General features: G+C 37.2%; 1 pseudogene; it reads right to left on the minus strand.

Moving 5' to 3' along the window:
* Positions 1 to 19,306: 19,306 nt before the first annotated feature.
* Positions 19,307 to 20,503, minus strand: LOC127191960 (queuine tRNA-ribosyltransferase accessory subunit 2-like; annotated as a pseudogene).
* Between the last annotated feature and the right edge of the window lie 980 nt (positions 20,504 to 21,483).

Consider the following 21,483-nt stretch of genomic DNA (forward strand, 5'->3'; position numbering starts at 1 on the left):
TGCTGATGAAACTCTGACACCACAACAATTCTGTACTGCTGATGAAACATCACTGTTTTGGAGTTATTGCCCCAAATGTCACTGACTGCAGCAGGAAATATAATTCTAAATGAATTAAAGATGCAGAACATAGAACAACCAAGCTGGGATATGCTAACTGATGGGCACATAAGTGTGATCCTGACGAGAGACCCAAAGTGTGCAGACTTGCTGTTTAAAAGGATGAGATTCTTATTATCTCCTTAGTGTGCTATCAAGATGGCACAGATGTCTCCAGAGGCATGTGATTGGCTTAACTAATGTTTTGTAACAGTACCTCTTGCTCACTGCAGAGCAAGGAGGAAGATGATGACTTGTTGATGACTGTTAATGCTCATCCTTCAAGGGAAAGCTAGCATGAGGATCTGAGTTCAATCACAGCACCCACATAAAAAGCTGAGTATGGTGCTGCAGTCCCAGCGCAGAACAGGAAAAGGCAGGATGATTTCTGGGGTTTGCAGCTAGTTTGGACTAGTTGGTAATTCAAAGGTCCCAATGAGATACACTGTTTCAAAAGTAAAACCAATTCTTGAGATTGAATTTTGTTTCTTTTTTTTTTATAGAAATATCGTTAGAAATTTATTAAATCCTACACATATGTTACCAAGAATGTTATAACAGAAAGGGGAAAGCTATAATTCTAGATGTTATTCTCAGTTGACAAAGTCTACTCACGGCCACAGAGAGCAAGTTTCTCTCCCAGTGCACTTTACTGTCTTGTACAAACCTCTCGGGGACACAGTAGGTTTATCAGTGTGGTATCTGGTCCTCCTGCATTCCACAGCCTCCCAGAGCCACCATAGCCCAGAGCTATCACAAGATAAGTTGAGGCTTCCTGATGAATGTTTGGTCCCTGTTGAATTTTGTTTCTTATATGCATGTATGCAGATGTACACATGCACCACAAACATACATTGCAAACACAACACACATCCTCCAACCCAGAGAATGGTGTTTATGCTATGTTCTCCCACATACATTTTACATCAACAAAGCGCAAATATAAAATATGCTTTCTTTTAAGAACATGAAAGCATCAATCAATAGAAGCATTAGTCCAGAACATTTTCAACACAAGTTTTGTACAAATAACATCTTTAAAAAAAAAACAAAATAGAATATAATAAGATTAAAAATTGTACTGAAGTTAGGCCAGACATGCCAATAACAACAAGAAGTCCCAAGAGAAGGCACAAGAATCAGACCCATTCCTTTGCCTAATGAATAACATCTTAACAATTCTTGGATCACAGAGATTAAATATACAGTTGTACCTTTCTGGTCATGCTTCAGGCCTTTGGCACTGCTTAATAGATAACACCAAAGGAATATATGCAGGCATATTGACAGAATAAAGCAGCCTGCAATCGTTAATAGGTCAAAACTCATGGCAGTTTGTAGTATCAGAGAAACAGATAATACAAAGTCCTTTGCTTATGTGGCCTACGGCTCTGCGGAAATGATCTAACACCTGTCTCTAAGGATAAGATTGCTTTCTTACCCTTACAGTTCAGGCCTGACTCCCTCAGCTGTTTCTAGTGTTGGTTATCACCTCCAAACCACACTATTCTTCAGTCTATATACAGGAACAGAGGTGGCAATGAAGCCTTCTGTTGTATTTGGCTTAATTTGGGCTTTGCTTCTGAAGTAATGCTTCTCTGTGTTGCCTAGACTGTCGTCAAGCACCAGGTTCAAGTGATCCTTCTGCCTCGGCCTTGAGAATAACTGGAAGAGAAGACCCCCACATGCTGTTGCTGTTTTATAGTCATACTACGTCTGGTCCACTACCTGAACACATCCTGTTTAAAAAAATAATAGATGATATTTTACTATGAAGTGAAAGTAATTATAGTTGTTTTAGCTTCTTTAGTCTTCTAACATATCTCGTTGCTGTATTTGATTTGATTTCACATACTGCATGTGTAGCAATGCAAATTTAATAGTAAAATAAAATGTCTGCCTACCAAGGGTATATGAATTCATGTCAGTAATAATGGAGTTCTGAACAACCGAAGATTGTCCACCTGAGTGGCTCAATAGTGAAACTTCTTCTTTTTTCTTATGGTTTGCCGATGCACTGAAATTTTGTTTCAAGGACAAAATTATTTAAAATGTTAAATATTTACCCAGCATGGTGACTAAATAGGTGTAGGCACTTACTGCCAAGCCTGCCAACCTGTGTTTAATCACTAGGACCCATATGATGAGAGGAGAGAGATGACTCCTGCTGTATGTCACCTACTGTCCACGTGTGAGTCATGGCACCTGCCTCCTTCCCCTTCCCTACATGGACTCACATGTAAAATAAGTGAATAATATGTGACTTTTAAAATATCACTAATTACTGGAAAAGTAAACTGTACCACAAATATGGAACTTTGCACTTGGGTATAAATATTATCCAATATTTACCATTATGTATATTCAATATTCAGAAATCCTAATAAAAATTTAAAAAGCCTTTTGTTCTTCAGCACTGCAGTGACAGAAAACCCAGTTTGAACAACTTGTTGTTAAGACTCCAGGATCTGTATTTTGTTATATTTCACTGCTTTAGAAAAATACCCACCGTAATATAATAGTTCAGGAGCTATTCTGACCCTATTTTCTCTTCTTATCATGTATATTTGGATATGTTGCATACATTTTAAAGGCATTTAACTTCATTTTCCCATTTTTAAGTTGGGAACTTGCCATTTGTATTAATAACTATTCCCTTTTCACAACTGCTGAGGAGCCCATCACAGTAAGCATTCTATCATTTTTAAGGTCTAACATTTCTAAATGTAGATTTTTTTCTATTCCTTTGGATGTATTTCTCATTTGTCTTATATTATTTTCTTTATCATTTAAAATTCCTGAAATTGTTAGGCTAGATGTATGATTACTAGCACACGAATAAAACTAGATGATTTTATTAGAAACTCAAAGTATTGTTAGCCTTTTTCTAAGTGCTAATTTCTTATTCAACATTTGTCACATTGAGCAACATATAATAATTCATCTCTGCACTGAAACCTTATCAGTGGTTCAGATCACATTTGTTCTGAGAAATAATTAAGTTTTACATCAAACATCATAGTCTGTTGACTTGCTTGTATCTTTTATTTTTTTCATTACAAACATTCTCTTATTCCTTACTTTGTGCTTGGCTATCTCTCAATGTGTGATTTTATAATTCCAAATGAAGATTAATTTATACATACTTTACTAGATGGTATGTGGCATGGTATTCTAATGCTGATTGCATCCCACCGGATTATGGATGACTTTTTCTCATTACTGATGATATTCACATTGACTATTTCATGAAGAGGTCTTCTAGGCTTCGGGACTTGAAAGTCACCCATTTCTGGGACTGGAGTGATGCCAGAGAAATCATGGGGGACATGAGTTTTGTGCTCAAGAATGTGAACACATGTGAGCACACACCAACACATGCATATACAAACATGTGAGCATATGCCTACTCAGGCATATGCACACATGAACATCTACTTTTGCATACACCACACACACTCACAAACAACTTCAAAAGGCATCCTTTTTCTTGTAATATTCATTTAGCTCTTGTGTGTAGATTGTGGGAAGCTACTTACCTCAATGTCACATTCATAAACCATACACTAATCCTCGTGTTCAGTTAATCAGCTATATAAAAGCACTGCTCACCCCTCATTGTGCAGTAATCCTTCACCAATGGTACCACCTCTAGTTGGGGCTCCTCTTCTCACTCACTTATCCTCTAACACAGCTCTGTATAACTTGAATTCTTGACTCACACAGAAGTGTGAATATCTACTGTTCTTCGTCCTTTTATTGAATTTAGTAATAAAATATTTAACCATGGGGAAGAATGGACAAGAATGGATGGCCTTTTAAACATACAGATGAGAGACAACAGAATATGGTGAAGAAATATGACATTAACACTTTATTTGAGTACATTCATTTATTCAGAAAACTAGTTTAGGGTACAATTATGAACAAGACACTCTATACTAGTAGGTGAAAATAAAATACATTTTAACTCTTATTTTGGATATAGTTTATGTCAGCTAAGTTCTGTTCTTCAATTTTCTGCCAATGAAGTCTTTTACAGAGTGTTTTCTACAATTCTTTGTTGATGTTCTTGGTTTTACTAAAGTTTCATAACAAGGCCCCTGGTGTGGAAGCTATATTTCTCCCAGGCAGCTTTTATAGCTTTCATTGTGATTTTCAAAGAGCCCTCTAATCTCATATACAAATTAATTTACTGATGGTATTGAAAATAAAATCAATTCTTCTCTATCATTTTTCTTGAAATTGGATACCTCTCTGATTTTTATGACTTCATTACATCAACAAGAAGTAGGGCTTGTTATTAGATTTTTCATCTTGTAGTGGGAGAGAGTGCTGTGGTATCTGACAATTGAATTACTTATTCAGCAACTGGGGAAATAAGGAAGGGTTGTGAGCTGTGGATTTATGAGACCCACTGAGACTGACTTAGACCTACAGCTTTTTATCAGTGACCCGCTAGAGAAGTCACTTTGATTAAGTCACCATGGTGACATCTGGAGGCTTCAAAGATTAGTCATTTTCGTAGCAGTCTAGGTCAGCCTTTCTTAATTCAGTTACCTCAATAAAAAGCAGAGTTCCCTCTGCAAATAGGTGCAGGAATATTTAAAGTGAATAGTTGTTATGCTTTTGTGGAGTTTTGACAATAGGTGACATTTTGCTAACAAGATTTCCATTCCATAAGCTGAGTTTCGAGCCAAAGGATTCTACTTTGGCCCCTAGTCTGTGTGTTTCTCATTATATAGACCAAGGAAAAACAAAGTCACCGTTAATATAAATAATTTTAAAAAAATCTATTCAGAAAGAAATGAGAAACACTGCTATTAAATTACAGAGAAATGGCCAATACTTAGTCTATAATGCCAGAGTCTTTAACAAAAATGTGTTATGTGAAATACATAAAGTGTTATTCATAATGTTTGATATTCAGGAAAAGGTATCTTTGTAAAAAAAATTGAAGAACTGGCCTGGATTCTTATTGATGTTTTCACTATCACACAAAAGGAAAGATATAGAATGGAATAAGTAATGTTGTAGGGGGAAAACAAAAATTGAAGATTCTGGAAAATATTAGCTGAGATTCTAAAAAAAAAAAAAAAAGTCAAAATCAATAATCATTAGTGAAGTGTGCTCTTGTTTTGTTTTGTTTCTAGGCAGGTGTATATTGAGACAATTGTTTCTTACTTCTGCAGGAGAAAGCTGTCCACACAGATGTCTACAGACAGTCCAACACTTCTAGAAACAGAAATAAACACAACAAGGAAAAGCTTTAAAAGAAGCATATAATAATTGGAAATAATTTCATGACAGCCTCACAGAACACATGAGATTCTTCAACTTGTATGGACACTGCCAGCTTGGACTAAAAGGAATAATGAGTAAGAAGAATTAAAGGAGGATGCCCAACCCATAGCTTTCTGTAGCTAGTAAATCGGCTGATAAAGCTATGCCATGACAATCTTGAATTATTCTTCACTAAGTGGGATCACTCTTGTTTGGAGCTTCAGAAAGTTCTGATGGAGTCCTGGTCCTCCAAGATTGTACTAGGTCCAGAGAAGTGAATCAGAGATTGGAATGCTTTTTCTTCCAAAGGAAAAATAATTAAGATTCTAGCATTCGTGTTAATCAGATCACTGCTATCTGTAACTCTAGTTCTAGGAGATACATATTTTCTGCTGGCCACCTTGAGCTTCTGCACCCGTGTGTGCAAATCCACATGCAAACACACCGATTCACATGAATAGAATGAAATTCATCTCTTGGTGAAAATTAATACAAGGTCTTTAAACTGAATGTACAATCAATCACTTAGATTGTAGCCTTCATTCTGTAATATCCAGTCATTTACCACATGGATCCTTAGAACTGCAGTGTTCACTTCCGAGAAACTCAGTTTCTACACACTCAGGTCAATGTCTGAATTGATGTCTTGAGGCCACTACTGATACTAAGTTCTGTATCAGTCAGAATTTCAGTCTTAGCACATAGGGCTATCCATTGGTTCTGACATGGAAAACTTATCCTGAAGAGATAGCTTTTATATCACTGGATAGTGCTATGTACTCCACTAAAGCATTAAAATAAGCATCACTTATACCCAGCTGTGGACAATGAGAAAAGTAGAAGGAATCTCTTGGGTCTGTGTGGATACATCACCTGTCAGTTTAAAAAAAAAAACAAAAAAACCTATAGCTGGACAGAAAACAGGAAGTGGGACATCCAGCAGGCAGAAAGGATTCTGGGATAGAGACTGGTAGGAGACATTCACTGGCAAGATGAGAGGAGAACAGACATATGGTACCCAAGAGAGGTAACCAACCACATGGCAGAATATAGAATAGTATAGATAGGTTATTTAGGTTATGAGCTGGTCCGAGAAGAACCTAGCTATATGACCTAGGAATTTGTAAAAAAAAAAAAAAAAAGAAGAAGATTTTGATTCTCATGAGTCATTATTCCAGGAGTTTGGAGCTGGAAGGGAAAAAAAACCACAACAGATAACTCTAATATTGACAGGCCTGGCAAGAAATAACTACTGGTTAATAATGTCACAGATCTCATGGGAATGATAAACTATTACTTAACTGTTTTTCAGTCCTGCTTCACAAGAAGAAGGCTTTACATGGTGCCATTTTAGGGCCAAAGACCTGTAGCTACACAGATCATAGGCCCTACAGGAGAATCTATTTCTATTACTTTGGTAAATGGGCATAATATTAAACAGACACTTACAACTTATTATTCCCATAGATCAATGCATCTCTCAATACTGTAAATATCCTATTTGAAATACATGGTTAATAAATGTTCTGTACAGAGACCCACAACTGACCATAGTGAACAGGATAAGGGATTGCAGAATGCTAAACCTAAAGTATAACATATATACTGCACTTCCCACTCATAAGGCTCAGCATTCATGATGGAAGAGGAGTTGGAATCAGTGTAAGAGCCAAAGATGGTAGATGACTGCAAGGAATCAGTGTCTTCTGGACAGTTGCACCTATGAACTCACAGTGGCTATGAAACCATGCAAAATAAAGCAAAAACAAACAAACAAAAACAAATCTGCATGAGCCAAGCCACATGAAACTCAAGTATGGAGAGACAGATCAAAAGAAAAAAATATTCTGACTTTTTGTTAATAGACCTAGAAATCAAATAATTAGAAGTTAAAGTATGGAACTGTATTGGTAACCACTGCATACAGAGAAGTAATGTGAGTTACATAGATATGACATGGCATGACAGAGAAGAGTTGATAGCAAGTACAAGATGAGACACAATTTAATCAGACACAAAATGAAATAAAAAACACAATATAATAATAATAATAATAATAATAATAATAATAATTTGAAAAAATAAATGAAACAACTAAATTTCTTTTTAAATTTTATTACAATTTATTTATTTACTTATATTACAGCCTGAACGCAGCCTCTTCCTCCTCACAGTCCACCTCCCACCTTCTTCCCCCTTTCCTACCTTCCTAACTTCCTTTCCCCTCAGAAAAGAAGAGTCCCCCTCCCACCTTACCAACTCACCCTGGCACATCTAATTGCATCAGGACTAAGTGGCCAGCTAGGGGTAAGTGGTCTAAAATCAGGCTACTGAATCCATGTCACAGACAGCTCCCGATTCCCTTGCTAGGACACCCACAGAAAGACCAAGCTGCCCATCAGTTGCATATGTGTAGGAAACCTAGATTCAGTCCATGCCTGCTCTTTGGCTGGTTCTGCAGTCTACGTAAGGCCCCCATAGGCCTATGTTAGTTGACTCTGTTGGTTTTCTTGTGGGGTTTTGTTCCCTCCAGGTCCTTCTAACCTTCTCCTCACTCTTCCATTCAAAGGACAGCCATGCTAGGGCTCCTGTATGCAAGAATATCAGAGTATCACTAACAATATTGGAGCTGGCTATATCCTATGGGGTGGGTCTCAGGATTAGGTAGTCATCAATTACCCATTCCCTCAATCTCTGCTCTATCTTTATCCCTGCATTTCTTGTAGGTTCAGTAAATTTTAGGTTAAAGGTTTTGTAAGTGGGTTGATGTCTCCCGCTCTCCACTGGAAATCCTGCCTGGCTATGAGGTGGCAACTTTATTCTCCATGTCCCCCGCTAATACGAGTCTCAGCTAGAGTGACCCAATATCTTCCCAGGACTTATCTTGTTTTCCCAGACTTATCAGGTCTCCAGCTTGTCCCACAGGTACCCTCTTTGTTTCCCTTCTCTCTCCCTGCCTTCTCACCTCTTCCTACACTCCTCATATTTTATGCCCACCCCCATTCCCATGTCTCTACAGCCTCTCCCTCCCAGATTCCACATGTCATCCACTTCCAACGTCTAGTCTATTTCCATTTCTGAGTGGGAGTCCAACATCCTCCCTTGGGCCCTCTGTTACTTAGCTTGTCTGGGCCTGTGACTTGTAGTATAATGATTCTGCACTATATGTCTAATAATCATTTATAAGTGAGTATATAGCAAGTGTGTCTTTTTGGGTCTGGGCTACTTCACTCTGAACGATATTTTCTATTTCTATCTACTTGCTTGAAAATTGAATTATTTCCTTGTTTTTAATAGCTGAATAGTACTCCATTATACAAATGTACCACATTTTCTTCATTCATTTTTCAGTTGAGGGGCATCTGGGTTATTTCCCGTTTGTGATTATTAGGAATAATGCTGCTATGAACATAGTTGACCAAGAGTCCTTGTGGTATTGTTGAGCATCTTTTGGGTATATATGCCCAAAAGGTATATCAGAAATGGTATAACTGGGTCTTGAGGTGGAACTATTTGCAATTTCATGAAAAAAAAAAAAGTCAGATAATTTCAAAGTGGTTATACAAGTTTATACATCCCCCAACAATAGAAAAGTATAATTAGGTTTCTTTTTAAGAGAATCATTAAATAGGATAAAACTAAGGTTGACTTGCACACAGAAGGATAGAGGGTAGGGACAGGAATGTGGGGATAGGAAAAAAAGGAACAATATTAGAAAGGAAAGAAGCTACACAGCTGCAGATGGTAAGAACGTTAAGATAATAGTAGATAGATTTTGCCAAGGATTGATGTGAAAAAAGATAAAAATAGAAGTGAAATATATACATACATAGATTTGTATCTATTAAAGAAGTGAAATTTCTTACGAATAACCAGACAAAACAAGGGAGAACCTAAAAAGCAAGTGGCTTTAATGAAGTAGCATGCCCAATATGTCAGTAACAAATGCCAGATCTCCACAATTTCTCAAAAATAAGGTGGAGAAAAGGTAGTAGATGTTTTCAGTAAAACAGTATTTGCAGAGTATGACAAGAATGTTACATACAATCAAATAAGCATATTCATGTGCAAGACATGTATGAGAGCAAGTCAATCTAATGTCCACACAGAAAGGGACAGAGCACTTGAATGTTCAATACTTATCTGAGGATATATTGACAATGAATGGCTGTTAGTGGTGTAAACGTCTGTTTTCCTCATGGCCGTTTTCTGAGAGAGGTTGTACATGTTCCAGTAGACCAGTGTTTCCCACCCTTTCTGATGCTGTGGCACTTTAACACAGTTACTCATGCTATGGTGACCCCCATCCATAAAATTATTTTCACTGCTACTTAATAACTATAATTTTGCAACTGTTGTGAATCATAGTGTAAATATATGATATACATGGCATCTGACTGTGACCCCTGTGGGTGTTGAGACCCACAGGTTGAAAACCACTGCAATAGATAATCCTGTAGTAATGCACATGCAGTGAACACTAAATGGACTCAGTAAATTTAATTGGAATAAAAAATTGGGTACCCATAGGGAAGGAATTAAGTGGGAGGGACTGAGGGTAAATCTTATTGAGACATGACTATTGAGGTTCTTAAAAATTAAAAGAATTCAATTACAAAATAAATGTTTAGATTTGTTTATTTATCTATAAGAACAGTTCGGAAAAGAAATGTCTAACTTCATTCTTTAAGGCTAATAGAAGGGAGAAAGTGATGAGATGGAATCTAGAGAGGGACTTTAATTAGAAAATATCAGCATCCTACATGAAATTAAAAAAAAAAAAACCCAACCAAACAAAAACCAAAAAAGAAACCCAAGATGACTAAAAGTTTAAAAGGAAGTAACCAGTAACAAATAAAGTACTGAAAGAATGAAAACTGAAATTTCTATTTCTTGTGCTCACAGATGTGAAACTCCTACCAAAAATGTTCACAAATGAAGTTATGTATACAAGATGTGTCAAACAGTATATAAATACATCTATACATCATGGCAAAGAGTGATTTATTTCAGGTACAAGAGGTTGGTTCAACATTCAATTCCGATCAATCTTATCTACCACATGAATAGGCTGAAGAAGAAAAGTTATATGATCATATGAACTGAGGCAGAAAAACGCATTTGACAAAATATAACACCTATTCCTGCTTTTTCAAAAAATATGTAAAACTTAAGATGAAAATATCAAAGATATTGAATAATGTTACAAAAGGGTAAGAAATTTAATGTTAAATTCTTAGATTCATGAGCAGGAAACAGGTGCATTTTATATACCTAATCACCATCAATCAGAAAATGAAATACAATGTGAGTATTTAAGGGAAGAAGAAATAAAAATATAGTTTTAACAGATAAAATTTTTATAATAAAGACACTCCCAAAGGTTTGAGAGGAGAATCCTAATAATAACAAGCTGCAGACCTAAGTTGGGGTAGGCTCTTGGGAGGACATGAAGGGGACTATAGAAGAGACTCCTAGTAGCAGTGGCCATAGTGACTGAAGAGTATACCCTTTGCTAGCAGAGGGAGAACACCAACCCATCCACAAAAACTTCAACCTAAGGCTCACCCTGTCTACAGGATGTGCAGGGATAAAGATAGACCAGATAAAGCAGAGATTAAGAGACTGTCCAAGAAATGCCTGGCCCAACTCAAGACCTACCGCATGGGAGAGAGCCAAACTCTGACATTACTAATAATACTCAGCTAATAATCAGACAGAAACTTAGTAGAGTTGTCCTCTGAGGGGTTCCATGCAGCATTACTTTAAAACAGATGCTGAGACTCAACACCAAATATTGGGTGATACGTATGGAGTATTATGAAAAAGTGAGGAGAAGGGGAAAAAGATTCTGGAAGAGACAGGAACTCCACAAGGAGACCAGCAGAGGCAATAACCAGGGCCCAGAGGGGATTGCTGAGATCGAAGCATCACCCAAGGTCCAAGCATGAACTGGATCAGTAAAAAGATGTAGCTAATGAGCAACTAAGGCTTCATGTGGGTCTTCAAGTAAGGGGAACAGTGGTGTCCTCTGACTTGGACTCTGTTATCAGCTTTTTGATAACTTCCCACTGGTGGGACTTCCTTGCCAGGCCACAGGAAAAGAGGGCATGGTTAGTCCTGACACCTGAGCTGGAGTGGATGGATTGAAAGTGGGGCTCTCCTTTTCCAAGAAGTGGTGGGTTGGGGAGGAGAGAAAGGGATGGAGGGTTAGGACTGGGAGGTGAGGAAGGATGGGGCTATGACCACTATGTAAAGTAAATAAATCAATTTTAAAAAGAAAAAATATTGTCAAAGGACACAGAGTACACCTATAAATGTCAATCAGTCTTTGGTACACAGGTAGATAATTATTGAAAATTAAAATATAAAAGAAAGACATAACATTTTATTTTTATATGAAAGAGGAATATTTATGCATTAAGCTAATAGATAATATAAAATCTGTATATGGAAACAATATACTTCTGGAGAAATCGTAAAAGGATATAAGTAAAGATGATTTGTGTTCTTATACTAGAAAATTTGATACCACTAAAATGTTAATCTTTGTCATATTGATCTATACATTTAACCCACCCTAATAAAAAAATCAGCAAATCATTTTTTTTGTTGTTGTTTTATTTTGTTTTTTGAGACAAGTTTTCTCTGTGTAATCGAGCCCTGGCTGTTCTTGACTTCCTTTCCAGACTTGGCTGGCCTCAAACTCATAGAGATCTTCCTGCCTCTGCCTCCCAAGTGCTGGAATTAAAGGCATATACCACAACACCCAGAAATCATATACATTAACACATATATGACATATATGTTCATTTATATGTATAATCACATGTGCTTAAATATATGTTAAAGTGAAGAGAAGAAAATACCTAGAAGAAGAAACTCAGTAATTTAAAAGGCACAGTGGTGGGAGACTCATACTGCCTTATTTTAATAACCATTATAAAGCTAGGTATTAGAAATAGAAGATTTCTCACAAAAAATAGCTAAATAATCCAATAGAAATACTTGAATATAGACTTATAGCTATAATACAGTGAACCGATCTTATTAAAGTGGCAACATCCGCTCAGTTGAGAGAGGATAGCAATTAGAAAAAGGTTACAGCAAATTGCAGTCATATGAACATTCATTATGACAACAAAAGACTACAAAAATCTACCATATATACATATAAATATTATATATATAGTACAATAAAATATTAGGCATATGGTATATACTTGTAGTCTTATGCAAAAAACTGTATTTTACATATAAAAATATATCTCTCTATTGGTTTTTTTGAGACAGATTTTCTCTGTGTAGACTTGGCTGCCCTAGAACCATTTTGTAGACCATGTTGGCCTCAAAATCACAGAGACTGCCTGCTTCTGCCTCCTTGAATTATAGTCAATATATAATCATAGAGCTACTATTTTTATGCAAAACATAAAATAGTAGAAATGCTAGAAGAACTTGTAAATGAGAAGAAATTAGGTTTCATGTAGTTTCCATTGAAACCTGAATGAAGTACAATTCATGGAAGAAAATGAGTCTGCATTTATTTCAAAATACTTTAGCACTGCAGAATAAGCTATAACAAAATTAGGCTAACACCAGAGATTTGGAGAAAATATGTATGAGACATATCTGTTAAAGAATTTGTATACAAATTTATATAGCATTCTTAAAAATTAGCAATCAGGAAAATAAATTTTAAAAGTCGAGTAGAAAAGACACTTGAGCAAAGATAATATACAGGTTCCAAATACATATATCCAAACATTATTTACAGGATTATTCACTAGCCAATGGTCAGAATATTCTCCACAGTTGAGTGGAGAGTGTGATATGACTTTCTCACGTACTCTGGTGCCTCACATTTGACCATGTCCCCTGGAGGGGGAGACCTGGTGGCACTCAGAGGAAGGACAGCAGGTAGCCAAGAAGAGACTTGATACCCTATGAGAATATACAGGGGGAGGTAATATCCCTCAGGAACTGTCATAGGGGAGGGGAATAATGGGAAAATGGGGGGGGGAGGAATGGGAGGATACAAGGGATGGGATAAACATTGAGATGTAACAAGAATAAATTAATTTAAAAAAAAAAAGAAATTTTCAACATAAGTTATACATACCATCCTGCATTTGCTAAAATGTTTATAACTCAAAAACATTACCAACATTAACTGATAGAAAGATGTAAATGTTATTTCTATTTCCTCAGATGATTGGATGACATAACAGCAGACTCAAGCTTTATAAACACATGGGCTTGGCTGAGGCCAGAGTGTGTCTAACTATACCTAGGGCTAGGCCTGGAAACTTCTAGCTCCATACAATCTAATCTTGTGCAGAGCTGGAATTCAGCTTCCAGCATCCAGCTGTTAACCTAGGCCCAGAGTTCTTTCAGCCTCTGAGACGTACTGCTGAACAAATTCACCCTTTCTAGTTCCTTTTGAGCTCTGCTTGGCTGGTTCACTTCAACCGTTCTGGCTCAAAACTCTTCTCCAACCTGACTGATTCAAACTGGCTTCTGTCTACTTCTCACTAAATTGTTCTACTTGGAATAACTGCCTTCATCTCCATGAATTTAACTCACAAACTCAACTACATTAAACTGAACTGAACCAATCTGTACTGTGCTCTCAACTCTACTGTATTGTCTCCACAAGCTCTTCCTTACTCTCTCTGCACTCTTCAGTCACTTTTCCTTCCTGTCTGTTCTCCTGAGAGTTGTGTGTCTCATATCTCTGATTCATTCTCTCAAATCTTTTTCTGATTAGTTACTTTGTCTTCCCCTCAGTTAGATGATATGATATGGGATTAAATGTGTATACTGAATTCCAGCCAGAGGGATTAAAGGTGTGTCCTGTCTATATGCCAGCCAGCAGAATTATAGTTGTGTTCTAAGGACGTATGGGTATTCTAGCTGGATTTCATAGACCTTTGAATGTGATCCTTGCCAAAGCAGCCATGTTGCTGGATTATAATTTCTCTACAGAAAGGGTTTGAAATGAAAAATACTGCCCTATCATTGATGATAGGAATGAAAATGGCACATTCACATTAGAAAATAGTGGCAAGTATCATAAGCAAATGCCCAAAGTCTACTCTGTATTGTAAGAATTATTTTGGATTTATTTTCCAAACTTATTATAAAATGATGACACTGACTATTGTATGTCAATATTTATGGACTCTTTACTGCTGTAATTAGAAGTAAACAAGATATCTTTCTAGTGAGAGATTCAACTGTGTTATTATGCAAATAAGTGCTGTTCACTATTAAGTAGATTCATCTAGAAACCCATGAAAACACATGGATTACCTTAAATGCGTATAATAAATGTAGGTGATCAGTCTGAAAATGTGACTCATTATAGGATTTTAAAGCAGGATTTTCTAGAAATAAAAAACTATTGAGTAAAAATTAATATTTGCCAGAAGTTTTTAATTAAACTTTTTTATTTTTTACATATACATTTATATACATATATACATTATATTATTACACACATATACAATAAACTACCTAAAACAAGAAGAACTATGACACAATCAGCAAATATATATATATATATATATATACACACACACACACACACGCACACATACATGTTACATTCTTAGTGTTTTGGCTATTTGTATTTGATAGCCTAAAGAAAATATCTTTCCTATCTTGGTGCATCTAAAATTCTGAATGTAAATCAATATCTATCATATCTCATCTCTATCAACTTAAAACATCTATCTAGACCTAAAAACACCTTAGCCCCTAAACAACTAAGCTTAATTGTAAAACTAAGCTTTTTGGTCTTCAACTCCATCAGAGACTTGAGAAGGAATTTAATTGATGACCTGAGTATGCCAGGAGTGCAGGTCAGTAGCTTTCCAATTGAGAACATAACAGAGACAGTTTGCTACCTATACATTGGAGCATCATCTTCAACCTTCCGGCCCAATATATCTGACAGACATATATGTGAGGCAGGAACTAATGAAGACTTGCTTATCCTGTCTTAGCAGTGTTTGGCTATTGACTCTGCCTGCAACCAAGCGTGCCCTTTTTAACCCAGAATTCTCTCTGTGGTAGAAACGAGGACATTTTATCCAGTCGTTTATTACCCACATTTGAAGCCATCTCTATAAAGAGGTTTTTTAATGTTCATTGTCTTCTTTGAGGTAGGCTGGGTATTGCCAGGAGTTAACCTGTCTCATTGTCAGTGAATGTTTAAAATAATAAAAACATTTTAATGCCAAATTCTGTATGTTTCTGAGGCTTTTGAAGACCTTATTTAACTATTTTACCTTATCTTTCTATAGAATCATATCTACCTTATCTACCTGTTACACCTAAGATGTATATTCTTGTGATAAAAATAGACTAGTAATTGATATGACCATGATTTAAAAAACTAACAATTAACTTGTATAACTTATTTGTCAGAAATTTTAATGGTGGATTATTAATAAGAGTGACATACATTAGTAAAACCACTATGTAGAATACTATCTTTCTGTGTGTATAATAGAGTATATGTACTAACACACAATACATCGTTGCAGTAGCTACAGTCTTATGTAATTTTTCTAAATAATGAGGTTGGGAATCTGGTGAAAACTGAAGAAACAAAATTATCTGTGTGGCAGATAAAGTTCAAAATTACCTCATTGAACATTTAAAGATTATGGTGGGAGAGAGTGGTGACCGACATAAATATGGGATGAATGTAGAGCAGAAATCCAAGCCCTGTATTTTGGTTAAGTTCATTCTAGAGGAGATGTGATTCGCATATGAAAATACTATGGACATCTATAAGGAAGTAGACAGAGAATGGTGGGCATTATGTTTTTCATTGTTTAAAAATCTTATAGGTGTAGATTTCTAGGACCCTCTGGATCCTTTTATTTTGCTGTTCTCCCATGGCGTCTCTCATTTAGAGTCCCAATAGGATGCCTTCCCCTCTGTCCCAGTTTCCTGGAAGTGAAGGCTTTTGTGGGACATGCCCCTTGGGCTAGTATGCAGATATAAGTGAGTATATACCATTTGAGTCTTTCTCTGCTTCTGGGTTAACTCACTCATTATGATCATTTCTAGCTCAATCCATTTATCCACAAATTTCGGGAATTCCTTGTTTTTAATAGCTGAGTAGTATCCCATAGTGTATATGTACCACTTTAAACCCCTTCCCAGATCTTAGCCAATGGTCAGAATATTCTCCACAGTTGAGTGGAGAGTGTGATACGACTTTCTCACGTACTCTGGTGCCTCACATTTGACCATGTCCCCTGGAGGGGAGACCTGGTGGCACTCAGAGGAAGGACAGCAAGTAGCCAAAGGAAGAGACTTGATACCCTATGAGAAATATATAGGGGGACGTATCCCCCTCAGAACAGTCATAGGGGAGGGGAATAATGGGAAAATGGGGGGGTGAGGAATGGGAAGATACAATAGATGGGATAAACATTGAGATGTAACAAGAATAAATTAATAAAAAAAAAAGAAAAAAAAATCTTACAGGTCGACAAAAGGGGAAGAAAACAATATAAATATAGCATTGAGAAAGAGATGTAGACATCACTATGAACACATGCAATCATTAGAATTGCCTAGTTCCTAAAAATCAAGGTCACAATGTAGAGATACAACTCAGACATGAAGATGAAATCTAACATGGTATACTCTTACTGAACTTCCCTGGATGCTGACATATTACTTTTGTTAATTTGTAACATGAATTAGGTATAGTAAGATGCTATTGAAAGGTAGTAAGAGGGAGATTCATGCAAACTATTGCTTCCAACTGGTAAATATGAAGTCATTTATCTCAACATTTGACTAAATATAAAATATTATGTATATGGAGTTATAAGAATCCATATCCCTCAGTTTTCTATCTGTAAGTAATTTGTCAAGAAAATACTTTTGGCCTATCCTGGGCAATAGAAAAACGAGGGGAAAGAAGTCCATATTCCTAAAAATCCAAATATGTTTTGGAGAAAAAATTAAGTAGATATGATGTAAGAGGAAAATTATAAACAACTGTGATATATGCACTTGTAAAGAAATGTCATAAATGCAAACTCTGCTGGAATTAAACTGAAGTGTTGGAATGAGAAAAAATAATTAAAACAAAATAAGGCAAAACAAAAACAGGCTTATTGAGCACTGTGCAAACAGTATTGTCAGCTTCCTTGTGGGTGTATTTGATTATATTCAATGGGATGATCACGAATGTTTGCTTGAAGATACATTGGACAAATAGAATGTGGCTTTTAATCATCACTCCATTATTAGTATTGTATTAGTATTTTTTCTTTTTTATTAAAATGTTTACTGGCTATTGTCCTTACTACATTTACAAACATAAAGAGAAAGATTTTTTCAAATATGCTAATAAGAAAAAAACCAGGGAACTTAACAGTGCTTAAAAAAGTTTTTAGTGTTTTGAACATAAAACTCATAAGTCTATATGGATCTTGGATATTTACTAATTCTCCTTCAATAATGGGATTCGTATTGGCCAAGAATACAAACACATAAGCAAGTACAAAATATATTCAACACAGATCAAGGAGAACAGAAACTCTGTCTCTATAAATTTTCCTCTGCATTCACAAAGAAGCCATACCACAAAAAATGAAATGCAAAGTTGGACTTCCAACACATAAAAATACAGTAACTACAGAATTGCTATATACAAATTTCAGTAATGGCCACTACAGATTGAAAACCAATCAAATACAAGAAATGCATTTCTTATACCTATAAAAATTGAATCCTTTAAATTGTATTATTTTTATAAAAACTACTGTTATATGCATATGCTTTATGTACTCCTTAAAATAATTGATACATTTATAAACACATACAAGAAAGCTCTGTTATGCCACCAACAAAAACAGAGAATTACAGAGAACCCGGGAAGGACAACCAACCTCAGAGTCTGCATATGCTAATTCACCAACCACTTCAAAATCCACAGGACAAACTTATTGCTGCATTAAGAAAAGAACAACAACAGAAAGTTGGGCCAATAGTGATTAATAAATAAGGGTGTTGAGTATGGTTGAGATTCTAAACATACTGCTTCCAGCAGGGTCATTTGGTCTCACCCACTATGCCTGTTACCATTCACTCATGAGGAAACAATCCTGGAAAAGTCAGGATTTGCCTGAGCTTACACTTGAGTGGAATGGAAACTGATCTTTTACTGTCATGTCAGGATCCTAGCCTCTTCAACACACAGCAAAGGAATCTCCCCAAGCGAAAGAGCTAGTTACTATGCAGTTACAGGTTATGAGCCTGGGGCAGGTCATGCTGTATTTGCATAGCCAGATCAAGTAGCCAGGCAAAATTTGGTTCCTAACTGGCTAGCATAGTGGCATTTGGAAGACAGGTCACAAATAGCCAAATGAAGTCAACTGACCTGTTCACAAAAGCACTATTTGAACCGAGTATTCAATAGAGAGATAAACATGGTTAAGTCAAGAAAGCCCATCTGAGTGACTGCAGCACCATGGAAGCACTAAGTTCAAAAACCCCTGAGATCACCAGGAGAAACAAATTAAACCCTTGCTCAAATCAGCTCAACTTCTCCAGGCAATAGCTGTGCCTCCAGCTATGACAAGCTACCCACAAAATCATCTCCACTCGGCCTGCATCCACCCCAATGATTCCTAGAACCTTATGATCCTTTCAAGTCTCTCTCACATCTAATGCTTTTGTCTTCAACTAAATGACTCTCTACCCACTGGCAGAATAAGTCTAGAAAAATCAAAAGTCACAATTCAAGTCATTCTGATGAAAGCCTTTCCCCCCTGCTCCTGTGGGCAGTCTGGGCAGATGGTCTTCATCCCCACCATAAACACTGATAGCTCAAGTTTCTGCCGCTTTATTCTTTTCAGAGACTAGGCAGATTTGTACTTTCCAGTTCTCAAGACTGTGCTAGTGTGACACTCTTCAGTGCTTCTCGGATGGTGCAGGAAAATTGGAAGTAGTTTTCAAAGTTGTAGGACTGGGCCAGGAGCTTGCTGGTTGCCAGATGATGGATGTATGCGTGAGTGGAATTCTTACAGCAATAATGGGAGCACCCTCTCACAAGCGGGTCAAAGTCTTCCTGGTACTTTTTTCTCCTTCAGATTAATTTCAAATGATATCATTTCTTGGTTGCATCCAGTTGCTTCAATTTTCTTCATTTTACTCAAGTGTTTTATTTCTTCTTGGATTCCATTTTGTTGCCATAATGTCTCTTCATGATTCAGCTGGCAGTCAAAGGTGAAAAGTCAGGGCACAGCCCTGCTTGGTCGCTTGATATGGAAAAAAAAATCTCTCAAATGAATTCACTCCTCTCTCAATGCACTCAAGCACTTCATCTGGCTGGCTGACACCACAGATGAGCCTTGGTTTGTCCTCTGGCATCTCTGCTGTGATCACTGACGGCAAATGTAACCTGGTTTCTGTGACTGTTAGATTCCCTTGAAAACCATCCAAAAGGAAGCTCCCCACAGGTCATTTGGTTGTCTCTCATGCAGCCCCCAACCTCTCTTTCATCATGTTTCCACCTTCCATCAGTCCAAGGATCACACTTTTCTGAAGGACCTCAGACTCTCCCCGCAGTTACAAACAGCTGTCCAGGAAAAGAAGTGATGGATGCACAGACTTCCTGGGCCTTTTGATGGATGTTAACCTCTGCACAAGATGCCTCCTCATCCGAGAGTCACTGGAACCAGTCTGGCTGCAGGGCCTCCTGAACTGCCATCAACTTGAAAACAGTCATTACCACTCAACCTCCAAAACCTCACACACACGCAGACACAGACTTACTTGGTATGAAACTAGCTGGGCTGGGGCTGACTAGATCGTGCAGAGAATAGAAGAGCAATTCTATAAATCTTTCAATTCCTTTCTTATAGTCTGCCAAGACTTGATGATGTTCTGCTAGAGATGATCATATGAGCTAGGCCATGGCTGGGAGCCCGTGGATACTATGAAGTGTTTGATGCATCAGGTGTCAGGCAGAGCCAGTCCTAGTGTATAGAGGACAGCCAGGGAAGTCCCCTGCTTTGCCCAGATTTTGTCTTTTTCCTAGACGACAGCCATTAACAAATTCAGTGAGACTCAGCTACATCATGAGATATTCTTCTAGGTTCTGGTAAATTCAGAAAAACTTCCAGCTGAGCAACTCACCCTAGGGCAGAGGCTGGGAGAAAGGAATTCCTTTTCGTTCTGAGATGTATGTGACCTGGAACCTCACCAGGGAGACTCTGAACTGGCAGAAACCGGTGGATTGTGATACTCCACACTCTCAGGACCGTTAACCTCCTCGCAGCAGGTAACATGTGTTTCCTGTTTAGTATTTTTAAACACTTTTAATTGGTTGAGAATATTATGTATACACTGTTGCATCGTCTTTAATTTTCCTCCATCTCACCACTATTTTTTCTCTCTAAATCATGTGCTCTTTTTTCTTAAGACCACTGTGCCCAATCACTGTGCTGCCTGTATGTGCACAAAGCAGAGCTGTCTTAGGGTTTCTACTGCCATTAGGAAGCACCATGACAAAAAGCAAGTTGGGTAGGGAAGGGTTTATTTGGCTTATATTTCCATATTACTGTTCCTTATTACTGACTATGAAGGAAGTCAGGACAGGAATTTCAAAAAGGCAGGGATCTGGAGGCAGGACTGATGCAGAGGCCATGGCAGCGTGCTGCTTACCAGCTTGATCAGTCTGCTCTCTGACCACCAGCCCAGGCATGGCACCACATATGATGGGCTGGGCTCTCCTCTATCAACCACTAATTAAGACAAATGCCGTACATCTGATCATAGAGACATCTCCTCAATTGAGTTTCTTCTATTTAGATAACTGTAGCTAGTGTCCAGTTGACATAAAAGTACCCAGGACAAGGCCCACATCCTAGAGAATGGGCAGTCTCCCGTGTGAGATTTTTAGTAAATTCTTCTCTGCTGCTATGGGTAGACATCTTCTACTCATCTTTTACTTTGCACGAGCTACAACTTAGCTGGCTGAGAATTAGATGGGCATGTTTAGAGCTGGAGTTTTACAATGAACTATGTTAAGCCATTTCCTAAAATAAGTTAGCGTGTACA

The sequence above is a fragment of the Acomys russatus genome, chromosome 7 (genome assembly GCF_903995435.1).
Source record: "Acomys russatus chromosome 7, mAcoRus1.1, whole genome shotgun sequence".
NCBI lineage: Eukaryota > Metazoa > Chordata > Mammalia > Rodentia > Muridae > Acomys > Acomys russatus.